The sequence below is a fragment of the Mustelus asterias genome, chromosome 5 (genome assembly GCF_964213995.1).
Source record: "Mustelus asterias chromosome 5, sMusAst1.hap1.1, whole genome shotgun sequence".
Lineage (NCBI taxonomy): Eukaryota > Metazoa > Chordata > Chondrichthyes > Carcharhiniformes > Triakidae > Mustelus > Mustelus asterias.
Window position 1 is genome coordinate 6936216 of NC_135805.1, and position 15029 is coordinate 6951244.

The 15029-nt window shown below is 45.1% G+C and overlaps 1 protein-coding gene across 1 annotated transcript in view; it reads left to right on the top strand.

Annotated features, from left to right (window-relative positions):
* Positions 1–15029, top strand: part of LOC144493944 (dynein axonemal heavy chain 8-like) — a 1661706-nt gene that overhangs the window by 502526 nt on the left and 1144151 nt on the right. The gene's annotated exons all lie outside the window — the stretch shown is intronic.

A 15029-nucleotide genomic window follows, 5' to 3' on the forward strand; every position in this document is an offset into this window, starting at 1 on the left:
CAACACTGTAAATAAGCATTGAAAGAGCAGATGCCCTAAATAGTTTAGTTGAGAGGTCACACAGCACCAGGTTATAGTCCAACAGGTTTATTTGAAATCACAAGCTTTCGGAGCACTGCTCCTTCATCAGGTGAAGTGGAGGGAGGTGCACAGGCACAGAATATAAAGGCTGACACTAACAGATAATCAACAATGTCAAAGAATAAGTACAGACAGTGCAGATCAGGTGAATAACAAGTCTTTACAAGAAATCATGAGTGCTAATAGACAAATGCAGTTAAGTATAACCAGTATGTGTAAAGTGTCGACAGGCTGTACAAAAAGGGGTGACCTAAGAACCTATAACTTAAGGCAGAGAGATAATTACAAACAATCAAAGAGTGAGACAGTGTTAAACACTATGCAATTCAGGTAGAGAGATCATTACCCATAATCACCCCCATCAATATGGATGCCACAGCATTCTACACCAGCATCCCCTCTCAGGGGAAAGCAGCAGCAACCAAACTTGTTGCACCATGGTTGGTTCTGCTGCAGAGAAGAGATTGTATTAGAGATTAGAACAGTACAGCACAGAACAGGCCCTTCGGCCCACGATGTTGTGCCGAGCTTTATCTGAAACCAAGATCAAGCTATCCCACTCCCTATCATCCTGGTGTGCTCCATGTGCCTATCCAATAACCGCTTAAATGTTCCTAAAGTGTCTGACTCCACAATCACTGCAGGCAGTCCATTCCACACCCCAACCACTCTCTGTGTAAAGAACTTACCTCTGATATCCTTCCTATATCTCCCACCACGAACCCTATAGTTATGCCCCCTTGTAATAGCTCCATCCATCCGAGGAAATAGTCTTTGAACGTTCACTCTATCTATCCCCTTCATCATTTTATAAAGAGGAATAAAAAAATGTGCCAGTGCAATAGTTATAGGGGACTCAATTGTAATGGGAATAGACAGGTGTTTCTGTGGCCGCAAATGAGACTCCAGGATGGTATATTGTCTCCCTGGTGCTAGGGTCAAGGATGTCTCGAAGCGGGTACAGGACATTCTGGAGGGGGAGGGTGAACACCAGTGACTGTGGTACACATCGGTACAAACGACATAGGTAAAAAAAGGATGAGGTCCTAAAAGCAAAATACAGGGAGCTAGGAAGAAAGTTAAGAAATCGAACATCAAAGGTAGTGATCTCAGGATTACTACTGGTGCCACATGCTCGTCAGAGTAGAAATGACAGGATATATTGGATGAATATGTGACTGAAGTGATGGTGTCAGGGGGAGGGTTTCAGATTCCTGGGGCATTGGGACTGGTTCGGGGGGAGGTGGGACCTGTACAAATTGGACGATTAACACCTGGGCAGGACTGGAACTGGTGTCCTAGGGGGACTGTTTGCTTGAGCGGTTAGAGTTATAGAGTCATAGAGGTTTACAGCATGGAAACAGGCCCTTCGGCCCAACTTGTCCATGCCGCCCTTTTTTTTAAAACCCCGAAGCTAGTCCCAATCGCCCGCATTTGGCCCATATCCCTCTATACCCATGTCCAAATGCTTTTTAAAATACAACATTGTACCTGCCTCTCCTACTATCTCTGGCAGCTTGTTCCAAACACTCAGCACCCTCTGTGTGAAAAAATTGCCCCTCGGACACTTTTGTATCTCTCCCCTCTCACCTTAAACCTATGCCCTCTAGTTTTAGATTCCACTACCTTTGGGAAAATATATTGACTATCTTGTTGATCTATGCCCCTCATTATTTTATAGACCTCTATAACATCACCCCACAGCCTCCTACGCTCCAGAGAAAAAAGTCCCAGCCCATCCAGACTCTCCTTATAACTCAATCCATCAAGTCCTGGTAGCATCCTAGTAAATCTTTTCTGTACTCTTTCTAGTTTAATAATATCCTATGATAGGGTGACCAGAACTGTACACAGTATTCCAAGTGTGGCCTTACCAATGTCTTGTATAACTTCAACAAGACATTCCAACTCCTGTAGTCAATGTTCTGACCAATGAAACCAAGCATGCTGAATGCCTTGTTCACCACTCTGTCCACCTGTGACTCCACTTTCAAGGAGCTATGAACCAAGATCTCTTTGCTCTGTAACTCTCCCCAACGCCCTACCATTAACTGAGTAAGTCCTGTCCTGGTTCAATCTACCAAAATGCATCACCTCGCATTTATCTAAATTAAACTCCATCTGCCATTTGTCAGCCCACTGGCCCAATTAGAACATAGAACATAGAAAGCCACAGCACAAACAGGCCCTTCGGCCCACAAGTTGCGCCGATCACATCCCCACCTCTAGGCCTATCTATAGCCCTCAATCCCATTAAATCCCATGTACTCATCCAGAAGTCTCTTAAAAGACCCCAACGAGTTTGCCTCCACCACCACCGACGTCAGCCGATTCCACTCACCCACCACCCTCTGAGTGAAAAACTTACCCCTGACATCTCCTCTGTACCTACCCCCCAAGATCAAGATCCTGTTGCAATCAGTTCTCGAGCATGACTTCAATGCTATTGCTGGAATGTTTTCAGGGTCACAGCCTTTGCAGTATGCAGTGCCTTCAGTTGGGGACATCAAGAGGAGTCCAAGATGGATCATCCACTTGGCCCTTCTGGCTGAAAGTGGTTGCAAATGCTTCAGCCTCATCTTTTGCACCACATGCTGGGCTCCTCCACCATTGAGGGTATGGATGTTTTCTAAATGGCATTCTGGGTATTCAGAGGGACCTGGGCAATGTAGGCAATTGAGGTTAACAGACAGATATAGCAAGCAAATTAAAAGGTATTTTAGTCATTATTACAAAAGGATTAGAGTACATGAGTCCAGTGTACAGTTTTAGTTGCCTCACTCTCATATTTACCTTAAAGTGAAGGCAGCAAATGTTCAGTAGAACACAACCTGGAATGGAGGAGATTTCCCATGATGAGTACAATCAGCCTACACTCCTTGGAAGTTAGAGAATGAAAGCTGACCTTACTGAAATATATCAAATACTTAAGGGGCTTAACAGGATGGGTACTTAGGAACGGGGGAGGGGGGAGGGTGTGGTGCAGGGTGGGGATCACGGACTCAGGATAAGCACTATAGTTAATAAAGCCCACCAACGCCTCTGCTTTCTCAGAAGACTGAGGAAATTTGGCATGTTAGCTACGACTCTCACCAACTTTTACAGATGCACCATAGAAAGCATTCTTTCTGGTTGTATCACAGCTTGGCATGGCTCCTGCTCTCCCCAGGACCACAAGAAACAACAAAGGGTCATGAATGTAGCCCAATCCATCACGCAAACCAGCCTCCCATCCATTGACTCTGTCTACACTTCCCACTGCCTTGGAAAAGCAGCCAGCATAATTAAGGACACCACACACCCCGGACATTCTCTCTTCCACCTTCTTCCTTCGGGAAAAAGATACAAAAGTCTGAGGATACGTACTGACTCAAGATCAGCTTCTTCCCTGCTGCTGTCAGACTTTTGAATGGACTTACCTTGTATTGAGTTGATCTTTCTCTACACCCTAGCTATGACTGTAACACTACATTCTGCACTCACTCCTTTCCTTCTCCCCTATGTACTCTATTAATGGTATGCTTTGTATAGCGCGCAAGAAACAATACTTTTTACTGTATACTAATACGTGACAATAAATCAAATCAGGTCCATGACTGGGCCTTTGGGAATGTTGTGGTTTGAGTAGCTTAGTACCTTGTGGGGTAGTTCATTTACCAACTGAGTCATTTCATCAATAGGAACCCTCTGTGTACAATCTGAAACTTACAACATAGACCAGTCACGACCAGGGTCATCAGTTAGGGCACAACCAAAACATAAATGCCCCAAGGGGACAGCAAAGATAAGGAAGTAATCTGATCTCTGCAGTCCGCTTTGTTCTTGTACATGAAGTCATTATACTTCGGTTTAATTACGGCTTTGGAATGCAATTGTAAGAACCTCATTGCTACATTGATAAAAAGGCTGCATGTTAAAACAGAGACAAATGATGCAAATTACCTCATATCAGAAAACCAGTTCATGGCCCAAAAACAAACTATATCAATCGCTTTCAAAGCAGTTTTACCATCACTTGTGCCAACATTGGCCAACTCCTTTCAGTGTGGTGATAGAAACATAGAACATAGGTGCAGGAGTAGGCCATTCGGCCCTTCAAGCCTGCACCATCATTCAATATGATCATGCACTTTCAGTATCCCACTTGATCACTTTAGTCGCAAGGGCCACGTCCAGCTCCCTCTTGAACATAGTTCTGGACTTCTCCAACATCGGAAAATTCTTCCTGCATCTAGCCTGTCCAGCCCCATCAGGATTTAATATGTTTCCATGAGACCCCCTCTCATTCTTCTAAATTCCAATGAGCCCAGTCGATCCAGTCTCTCTTCATATGTCAGTCCTGCCATTCCAGGAATCAGTCTGTTGAACCTTCGTTGGACTTCCTCAATAGCAAGAATGTCCTTCCTCAGACTAGGAAACCAAAACTGCACACAATATTTAAGGTGCAGCCTCACTAGGGCCCTATATAACTTTCAAATCCTCTTGCATGCCATTAGCTTTCCTCACTGCCTGCTGTACCTGCATGCCAACCTTCAGCAACTGTTCCACCATGACACCCAGGTCACGTTGCACTTCCCCTTTTCCTAAACTGCCAGCATTCAGATAATAATCTTCCTTCCTGTTTTTGCCAACGAAGTGGATAACCTCACATTTATTCACATTATATTGCATGTCAAATATTTGCCCAATCCGTCAGCCTGTCCAAGTCACCCTGCAGCCTCTTAGCATCCTCCTCACAGCACACACTGCCATCCATTTGGGGAGGGTTTAAACTAATATGCCTTGGGGATGGGAACCTATGTAAGGAGTCAGAGAAGGAGGGAGTAAGGACAAAAACAAAAGGTAGAAAACAGAATAAGCAAAGTGATAGGCAGAGAAACCAAGGACAAAATTCAAACAGGCTAGCGAGAAAAATATTGGGAGCGAGAAAAACAATGTTAAAAAGATTAGCTTAAAGGCTCTGTGCCTTAATGCGTGGAGCATTTGCAATAAAGTAGATGAAAGATAGATGTAAATGAGTATGACATAATTGGGATTACGGAGACATGGCTGCAGGGTGACCAGGAATGGGATTCAGGATATTCAGTATTTAGGAAGGACAGGCAGAAAGAAAAAGGTGGTCGAGTGGCAATGCTGGTTAAAGAGGAAATTAACACAATAGTGAGAAAGGATATTAGCTCTGACAATAATGGAGTCTGTATGGGTAGAGTTGAGAAATACCAAGGGGCAAAAAACATCAGTGGGTGTTATATATGGTGTCATATCATAGACCCCCAAACTGCAGTGGTGATATTGGGAATGGCATTAAACATGAAATTAGAGATGCATGTGATAAGGAAATATCGATGATCATAGGTGATTTTAATCTGCACATAGATTGGGCAAATAAAATTATGCACACTGCCGTAGAGGAGGAATTCTGGAGTGTGAGGGCCGAAGGGCCTGTACTGCGCTGTAATGTTCCATGTTCTATATGTTCTATGTATACGGGATGCTTTTCTTAACCAATATGTGGAGGAACCAACAGAAGAGCAGGCCATCTTAGACTGTGTATTGTGTAATGAAAAGGGAATCATTGCCAATCTAGCTGTACGAGACCCCTTGGGGATGAACAACCATAATTTTATAGAATTTTTCAAGATGGAGAGTGAAGTAACTGATTCGGAGACTAGTATGCTGAATCTTAATAAAGGAAACTATGAAGATATGAGGCGTGAGTTTGCCTTGCTAGATTGGGGAGAGTTACTTAAAGGGATGACAATGGATAGGCAATGGCAAACATTCAAGAAACGCATGGGGAAACTGCAGCAACTGTTTATTCCTGTCTGGCACAAAAGCAAAACGTGTAAGAGGGCTAATCCATAGCTTACAAAGGAAATCAGAGATAGTATCTGATCCAAGGAAGAAGCATACAGCTTGGTCAAGAAAAATAATAGGTCTGAGGATTGGGAGCAGTTTAGAATTCAGCAAAGAAGGACCAAAGAATTGATTAAGAAGAGTCCGAAAGTAAGCTCGCAGGGGACATAAAGACTGACATTCAGAGTTTCTATAGATACGTGAAGAGAAAAATGTTAGTGAAGACAAATGTAGGTCCCCTGCAGACAGAAACGGGGGAATGTTTTTTAAATTCATTTGTGGGACATGGGCATCGCTAGCTGGCCAACATTTATTGCTCATCCCTAGCTGCCCTTGAGAAGGTGGTGGTGGGCTGCCTTCTTGAATCACTGCAGTCCATGTGCTGTGGGTTGACCCACAATATTGTTAGGGAGGGAATTCCAGGATTTTGACCAATCGACTGTGAAGGAATGGCGATATATTTCCAAGTCAGGATGGTGAGTGGCTTGGAGAGGAACTTGCAGGTGGTAATGTTCCCACGTATCTGCTGCTCTTGTCCTCCTAGATGGAAGTGGTCATGGGCTTGGAAGGTGCTGTCTAAGGATCTTTGGTGAATTGCTGTGGTGCATCTTGTAGATAGTACAAGATAGTACTACTGAGCATTGGTGGTGGAGGGATTGAATCATAGAATCATAGAAACCCTACAGTGCAGAAGGAGGCCATTCGGCCCATCGAGTCTGCACCGACCACAATCCCACCCAGGCCCTACCCCCACATATTTACCCGCTAATCCCTCTAACTACGCATCTCAGGGACAATTTTTAACCTGGCCAATCAACCTAACCCGCACATCTTTGGACTGTGGGAGGAAACCGGAGCACCCGGAGGAAACCCACGCAGACACAAGGAGAATATGCAAACTCCACACAGACAGTGACCCGAACCGGGAATCGAACCCGGGACCCTGGAGCTGTGAAGCAGCAGTGCTAACCACTGTGCTACCGTGCCGCCCTAACCACTGTGCTACCGTGCCGCCCTAACCACTGTGCTACCGTGCCGCCCTAAACCACTGTGCTACCGTGCCGTGAATGTTTGTAGCTGTGGTGCCAATCAAGCAGACTGCTTTGTCCTGGATGGTGTCATGCTTCTTGAGTGTTGTTGGAACTGCACCCATCCAGGCAAGTGGGGAGTATTCCATCACACTCCTGATTTGAGCCTTGTAGATGGTGGATAGGCTTTGGGGAGTCAAGAGGTGAATTACTTGCTGCAGTATTCCTAGCCCCTAACCTGCTCTTGTAGCCACTGTGTTTATGTGGTGAATCCAGTTGGGTTTCTGGTCAATGGTAACCCCAAGGATGGTGACAGTGGGGGATGCAGTAATGGTTACACCATTGAATGTCAAGGGGCAGTGGTTAGAATGTCTCTTATTGGTATTGGTCATTGCCTGGCATTTGTGTGGTGCAAATGTTACTTACCATTTGTCAGCCCAAGCCTGGATATTGTCCAGATCTTGTTGCATTTGAAAATGGGCTGCTTCGGTATATGATGTGCCGAACATTTTGCAATCATCGGCGAACATCCCCACTTCTGATCTTATGTCAGAAGGAAGGTCATTGATGAAGCATTGAAGATGGTTGGGCCGAGGACACTACCCTGAGGGACTCCTGCAGAGATGTCCTGGAGCTGAGATGACTGACCCTCCACAACCACAACCATCTTCCTATATACCAGGTATAAACCAACCAACGGTGTGCTTGCCCCCTGATACCCATTGATTCCAGTTTTGCTGGGGCTCTTTGATGCACACTTGGTCAAATGCAGCCTTGTTGTCAAGGACTGTCACTCTCACCTCACCTCTGGGATGCTCCTCTTTCGTCCATATTTGAACCAAGGTTGTAATGAGGTCAGGAGCTGAGTGACCCTGGCGAAACCCAAACTGGGCATCACTAAGCAGGTTATAACATATAATAGGGGACAAAGAAATGACTGAGCAACTGAATACATACTTTGATTCTGTCTTCACAAATCAAATACTAGAAAGTTTGGACAATGCAAGATTTAGTGAGAGGGAAGAACTGAGGGAGATCAATATTCGGAGGGAAATGGTGCTGGGAAATTGATGGGATTGAAGGCGGATAAATCCCCAGGGCCTGACAATCTACATCCCAGAGAACTGAAGGAAGTGGCTCTAGAAATAGTGGATGCATTGGTGGTCATCTTCCAGGATTCTATAGACATTGGAACAGTCCCTGCAGATTGGAGGGTAGCTAATGTCACTCCAATATTCAAAAAGGGAGGTAGAGAGAAAACAGGGAATTATAGACCAGTAAGCTTAACATCGGTAGTGAGGAAAATTCTTGAATTCATTATCAAGGACTTTATAGCAGAGCATTTAGAAAGCAGTGGCAGGATCAGACAGAGTCAGCATGGATTTATGAAGGGGAAATCATGCTTGACAAATCTGTTGGAATTCTTTGAAGATGTAACTAGTAGAGCTGACAAGGGGGAGCCAGTTGATGTGGTATATTTGAACTTTCAGAAAGCATTTTTCAAAGTTCCGCATAAGAGATTATCGTGCAAGATTAAAGTGCATGGGGTTGGGGGACGTGTATTGAGATGGATAGAAAACTGGTTGGCAGAGAGGAAACAAAGAGTAGGGATTAATGGGTTATTTTCAAATGGGAGGCAGTAACTAGTGGGGTACCACAGTGCTGGGACCCCAGCTATTCACAATGTATATTAATGATTTGGATGAGGGAACAAAATGTAAGATTTCAAAGTTTGCAGATACCAAGTTGGGGTGGGAGGGTGAACTGTGACAAGGATGCAGAGATCCTTCAGAATGATCTGGACAGATTGGATAAGTGGGCAAATCAATGGCAGATGCAGTATAATTTGGATAAGTGTGAGGTTATTCACCTTGGAAGCAAAAACAAGAAGGCAGATTACTACCTGAATGACTGAAAATTGGGAGAGGGGAGTGTGCAGTGGGACCTGGATGTCCTTGTGCACCAGTCACTGAAGGTAAGCATGCAGGTGCAGCAGGCGGTAAAGAAGGCAAATGCCGTGTTGGTCTTCATAGCGTGAGGTTTTGAGTACAGGAGCAGGGATGTGTTGTTGCAATTATACAGGGCCTTGATTAGGCCATACCCAGAATATCATGTGCAGTTTTGGTCTCCTTATCTGAGGAAGGATGTTCTTGCTCTCGAGTAAATGCAGCGAAGGTTTATTAGGCTGATTCCAGGGATCGCAGAACGAACGTATGAGGAGAGATTGACTAGGTTAGGATTGTTTTCGCTGGAGATCAGATGAATGAGGGGGGATCTCATAGAGACTTATAAAGTTCTAACAGGAATAAATGAGGTAGGTGCAGGAAAAATGCTCCTGATGGTGGGGGAGTCTAGAACCAGGGATCACAGTCTGAGGATTCGGGGTAGAACAAAGAACAATACAGCACAGGAACAGGCCCTTCGGCCCTCCAAGCCTGTGCCTCTCATGTGTCCACTAGACCATTCTTTTGTATCCCTCTATTCCCAGTCTGTTCATGTGGTTATCGAGATAAGTCTTAAACGATCCCAGCATGTCCACCTCAATCACCTTGCTTGGCAGTTCATTCCAGGCCCCCAACACCCTCTGTGTAAAATACGTCCCCCTGACATCTGTGTTGAACCTTGCCCCCCTCACCTTGAACCTGTGACCACTTGTGTTCGTCAACTCCGACCTGGGAAAAAGCTTCCCACTGTTCACTCTATCTATGCCCTTCATAATTTTATGCACCTCTATTAGGTCGCCCCTCATCCTCTGTCTTTCCAGGGAAAACAATCCCAGTTTACCCAATATCTCCTCATAGCTAAGACTCTCCATACCAGGCAACATCCTGGTAAACCTTCTCTGCACTCTCTCCAAAGCCTCCACGTCCTTCTGGTAGTGTGGCGACCAGAACTGGACGCAGTATTCCAAATGTGGCCAAACCAACGTTCTCCACAGCTGCAACATCATATGCCAACTTTTATATTCTATGCCCCGTCCAATAAAGGCAAGCATGCAACAACACATCCCCGAATCAGGGTAGTACTGAGGGATGACATAGGCTCTGAGGAACAAAACGTGGAATCATTATGGGTAGAGATGAGGAATAGTAGAGGGAGAAAGACACTAGTAGGTGTGGTATATAGGCCCCCGAATAATAATGTTGAGGTAGGGAGGGCTATAAACAAGCAGATAAGGGATGCGTGTAAAAACGGAACGGCAATAATCATGGGGGACTTCAACATGCACATTGACTGGCAGACTCAAGTCGGTAAGGGTGGAATGGAGGAAGAGTTCTTAGAATGCTGTCGGGATAGTTTCCTTGAACAGCATGTAAAGGCAAGAATTTAAACTAGATAGGTTGGGGGGAGGGGAGCTAGAAGAGTTGACTAGGATCAAGGAACTAATTGATGGGGGGAGGATGCAGGGGTAAGGGGAATTACAAAATTAATGGTCGAGGAGAGGGTGCAAGTGAATGAAGGCGGTAATTTAGATAAGGGAGTAGAGGGAGAGGGTGTTCGCGACTCATCAAAGCGGGTCCAGATAAAAGCTGGAATAAGGACACTTTGCCTGAATGCACGAAGCATTCGGAACAAGGTAAATGAGTTGATGGTGCAAATCAGCACAAGTGGGTACGATCTGGTGGCCATTACAGAAACGTGGCTGAAAGGTGACCAGGACTGGGAGATGAATATCCAGGGGTATCAGGCGTTTAGGAAGAATAGACAGGAAGGAAAAGGTGGTGGGGTCGCGCTATTAATAAGAGATAATATCAGGGTAGTACTGAGGGATGACATAGGCTCTGAGGAACAAAACGTGGAATCATTATGGGTAGAGATGAGGAATAGTAGAGGGAGAAAGACACTAGTAGGTGTGGTATATAGGCCCCCAAATAATAATGTTGAGGTAGGGAGGGCTATAAACAAGCAGATAAGGGATGCGTGTAAAAACGGAACGGCAATAATCATGGGGGACTTCAACATGCACATTGACTGGCAGACTCAAGTCGGTAAGGGTGGAATGGAGGAAGAGTTCTTAGAATGCTGTCGGGATAGTTTCCTTGAACAGCATGTTACGGAACCGACGAGGGAACGAGCTATTTTGGATCTGGTATTGTGTAACGAGGTAGGTAGAATTAAGGATCTTATTGTGAAGGACCCTCTTGGGTCTAGTGACCACAATATGGTCGAATTTCTGATTCAGATGGAAGAGGAGAAAGTTTGGTCCCAAACCAGTGTCCTCTGTTTGAACAGAGGGAAATATGATAGGATGAGGGATGAATTGGCTAAGGTAGACTGGGAGAGCAGGCTGGCAGGTAGGATAGCTGAGGAACAGTGGAGGATTTTTAAGGAGATCCTTTTCAGTTCTCAGCAAAAATATATTCCAGCAAAAAACAAGGATTGTAAGAAAAGGGAGAACCAGCCGTGGATAACGAAGGAAATAAAGGAGAGTATTAAAATAAAAACAGCTGCGTACAGAGTGGCCAAAAATAGTGGAGAAACAAGTGATTGGGAAAAATTTAAGAAACAACAAAGAGAGACTAAGAAAGCGATAAAGAAAGGAAGGATAGACTATGAAGCTAGGCTAGCAATTAATATAAAAAATGATAGTAAAAGTTTTTATAAATATATAAAAAGGAATAGAGTGGCTAGAGTGAATGTTGGACCCTTGGAGGACGAGAGGCGGGAGTTAATAGTGGGAAATGAGGATATGGCTGAGTCTTTAAATAAGTTTTTTGTGTCGGTCTTCACGGTGGAGGACACAAATAGATGCCAAATATTAACGATAGAGTGTTGGCATCAGGAGAAATACTTAATACGATTAATGTTACCAGAGAGGCAGTGCTGGGTAGACTAATGGGACTGAAGGTGGACAAGTCCCCGGGTCCGGATGGAATGCATCCCAGGGTATTGAAAGAAATGTCAGAGGTAATAGTGGATGCGTTAGTGATTATTTATCAAAACTCGTTGCATTCTGGGGTAGTGCCGGTTGATTGGAAAACGGCGAATGTTACGCCGCTGTTTAAAAAAGGAAGGAGACAAAAGGCGGGTAACTATAGGCCGGTCAGCTTAACGTCTGTAGTAGGGAAAATGCTGGAATCCATTATTAAAGAGGAGATAGCAGGGCATCTGGATAGAAATGGTTCGATCAATCAGACGCAGCATGGATTCATGAGGGGAAAGTCGTGCTTGACGAACATGTTGGATTTTTATGAAGATGTGACTAGGGCGGTTGATGGAGGAGAACCGGTGGATGCGGTGTTTTTGGATTTCCAAAAGGCGTTTGATAAGGTGCCCCATAAAAGGCTGCTGAAGAAGATTAGGGCACACGGAGTTGGGGGTAGTGTGTTAAAGTGGATTGGGGACTGGCTATCCGACAGGAAGCAAAGAGTCGGAATAAATGGGTGTTTTTCCGGTTGGAGGAAGGTAACTAGTGGCGTGCCGCAGGGATCGGTACTCGGGCCGCAACTGTTTACCATTTATATAGATGATCTGGAGGAGGGGACGGAGTGTAGGGTAACGAAGTTTGCAGACGACACAAAGATAAGTGGAAAAGTGAATCGTGTGGAGGACGGAGAAGATCTGCAGAGAGATTTGGACAGGCTGAGTGAGTGGGCGAGGATATGGCAAATGGAGTATAACGTTGATAAATGCGAGGTTATACACTTTGGAGGAAATAATAACAAATGGGATTACTATCTCAATGGAAACAAATTAAAACATGCTACCGTGCAAAGGGACCTGGGGGTCCTTGTGCATGAGACGCAAAAGCCCAGTCTGCAGGTACAACAGGTGATCAAGAAGGCAAATGGGATGTTGGCCTATATTGCGAGGGGGATAGAATATAAAAGCAGGGATGTCTTGATGCACCTATGCAGGGCATTGGTGAGGCCGCAGCTGGAATACTGTGTGCAGTATTGGTCCCCTTATATGAGGAAGGATATATTGGCATTGGAGGGAGTGCAGAGAAGGTTCACCAGGTTGATACCGGAGATGAGGGGTTTGGATTATGAGGAGAGGCTGAGGAGATTGGGTTTGTACTCGTTGGAGTTTAGAAGGATGAGGGGGGATCTTATGGAGACTTATAAGATAATGCGGGGGCTGGATAGGGTGGAGGCGGAGAGATTCTTTCCACTTAGTAAGGAAGTTAAAACTAGAGGACACAGCCTCAAAATAAAGGGGGGTCGGTTTAAGACAGAGTTGAGGAGGAACTTCTTCTCCCAGAGGGTGGTGAATCTCTGGAATTCTCTGCCCACTGAGGTGGTGGAGGCTACCTCGCTGAATATGTTTAAAGCGCGGATGGGTGGATTCCTGATCGGTAAGGGAATTAAGGGTTATGGGGATCAGGCGGGTAAGTGGTACTGATCCACGTCAGATCAGCCATGATCTTATTGAATGGCGGGGCAGGCTCGAGGGGCTAGATGGCCTACTCCTGCTCCTATTTCTTATGTTCTTATGTTCTTATGCCATATGCCTTCTTGACCACACCTGTGCTGCCACCTTTAAGGATCTGTGGACTTGTACACCCAGGTCTCTGTGTGTGTCTTTCCTCCTGATGGTTCTGCCATTTATTGTAAAGCTCCCCCTTACATTAGATCTACCGAAATGCATCACTTCATATTTATCTGGATTAAATTCCATCTGCCATTTCTCCGCCCAATGTTCCAGCCTATCTATATCCTGCTGTATTCTCTGACAATGTTCATCACTATCCGCAACTCCAGCAATCTTCGTGTAGTCCGCAAACTTACTGATCACACCAGCTGCATCTTCCTCCAAATCATTTATATATATCACAAACAGCAGAGGTCCCAGTACAGAGCCCTGCGGAACACCACTAGTCACAGACCTCCAACCGGAAAAAGACCCCTCCACTGCTACCCTCTGTCTTCTATGGCTAAGCCAGTTCTCCACCCATCCAGCTAGCTCACCTTTTATCCCGTGAGATTTAACCTTTTGCACCAGCCTGCCATGAGGGACCTTGTCAAACGCTTTACTAAAATCCATATAGACGACGTCCACGGCCCTTCCTTCGTCAATCGTTTTTGTCACCTCCTCAAAAAACTCAACCAAATTTGTGAGGCAAGACCTCCCTCGTACAAAACCATGCTGTCTATCGCTAATGAGATTATTCAGTTCTAAATGTGTATAGATCCTATCTCTAAGAATCTTCTCCAACAACTTCCCTACCACGGACGTCAAGCTCACCCGGCCTATAATTACCCGTGTTATCCTTGCTACCCTTCTTAAATAACGGGACCACATTTGCTATCCTCCAATCCTCTGGGACCTCACCTGTGTCCAGTGAAGCGATTAAAGATTTCTGTTAGAGGCCCAGCAATTGCATCTCTCGCCTCCCTGAGGAGTCTAGGATAGATACCATCCGGCCCTGGTGATTTGTCTGTCTTAATGTTTCCTAAAAAACCGAACACTTCCTCCCTTGTAATTGAGATTTTTTCTAACGGGTCAACACATCTCTCTGAGTCACCACCAGTCAACATGTCCTTCTCCTTTGTGAATACTGATGCAACGTATTCGTTTAGGATCTCACCTACTTCCTTTGGTTCTAAGCATAATTCCCCTCCTTTGTCCCTGAGAGGTCCGATTCTTTCCCTAACAACCCTCTTGTTCCTAACGTATGTATAAAATGCCTTAGGATTCTCCTTAATCCTGTCTGCCAAGGACATTTCGTGACCCCTTTTTGCCCTTCTAAGTCCCTGTATGAGTTCTTTTCTACTTTCTCTGTATTCCTCCAGTGCTCCATCTGTTTTTAGCTGCCTGGACCTCATGTATGCCTCTTTTTTCTTTTTGATTAGACCCACAATGTCACTGGTTATCCACGGCTTCCGAATCCTACCTTTCCTATCCTTCCTCTTTACAGGCACATGCCTGTCCTGCAGTCCTATCAACTGCTCCTTAGACCATAAGACATAGGAGCGGAAGTAAGGCCATTCGGCCCATCGAGTCCACTCCACCTTTCAATCATGGTTGATTTCAACTCCATTTACCCGCTCTCTCCCCATAGCCCTTAATTCCTCGAGAAATCAAGAATTTATCAATTTCTGTCTTGAAGACGCTCAACGT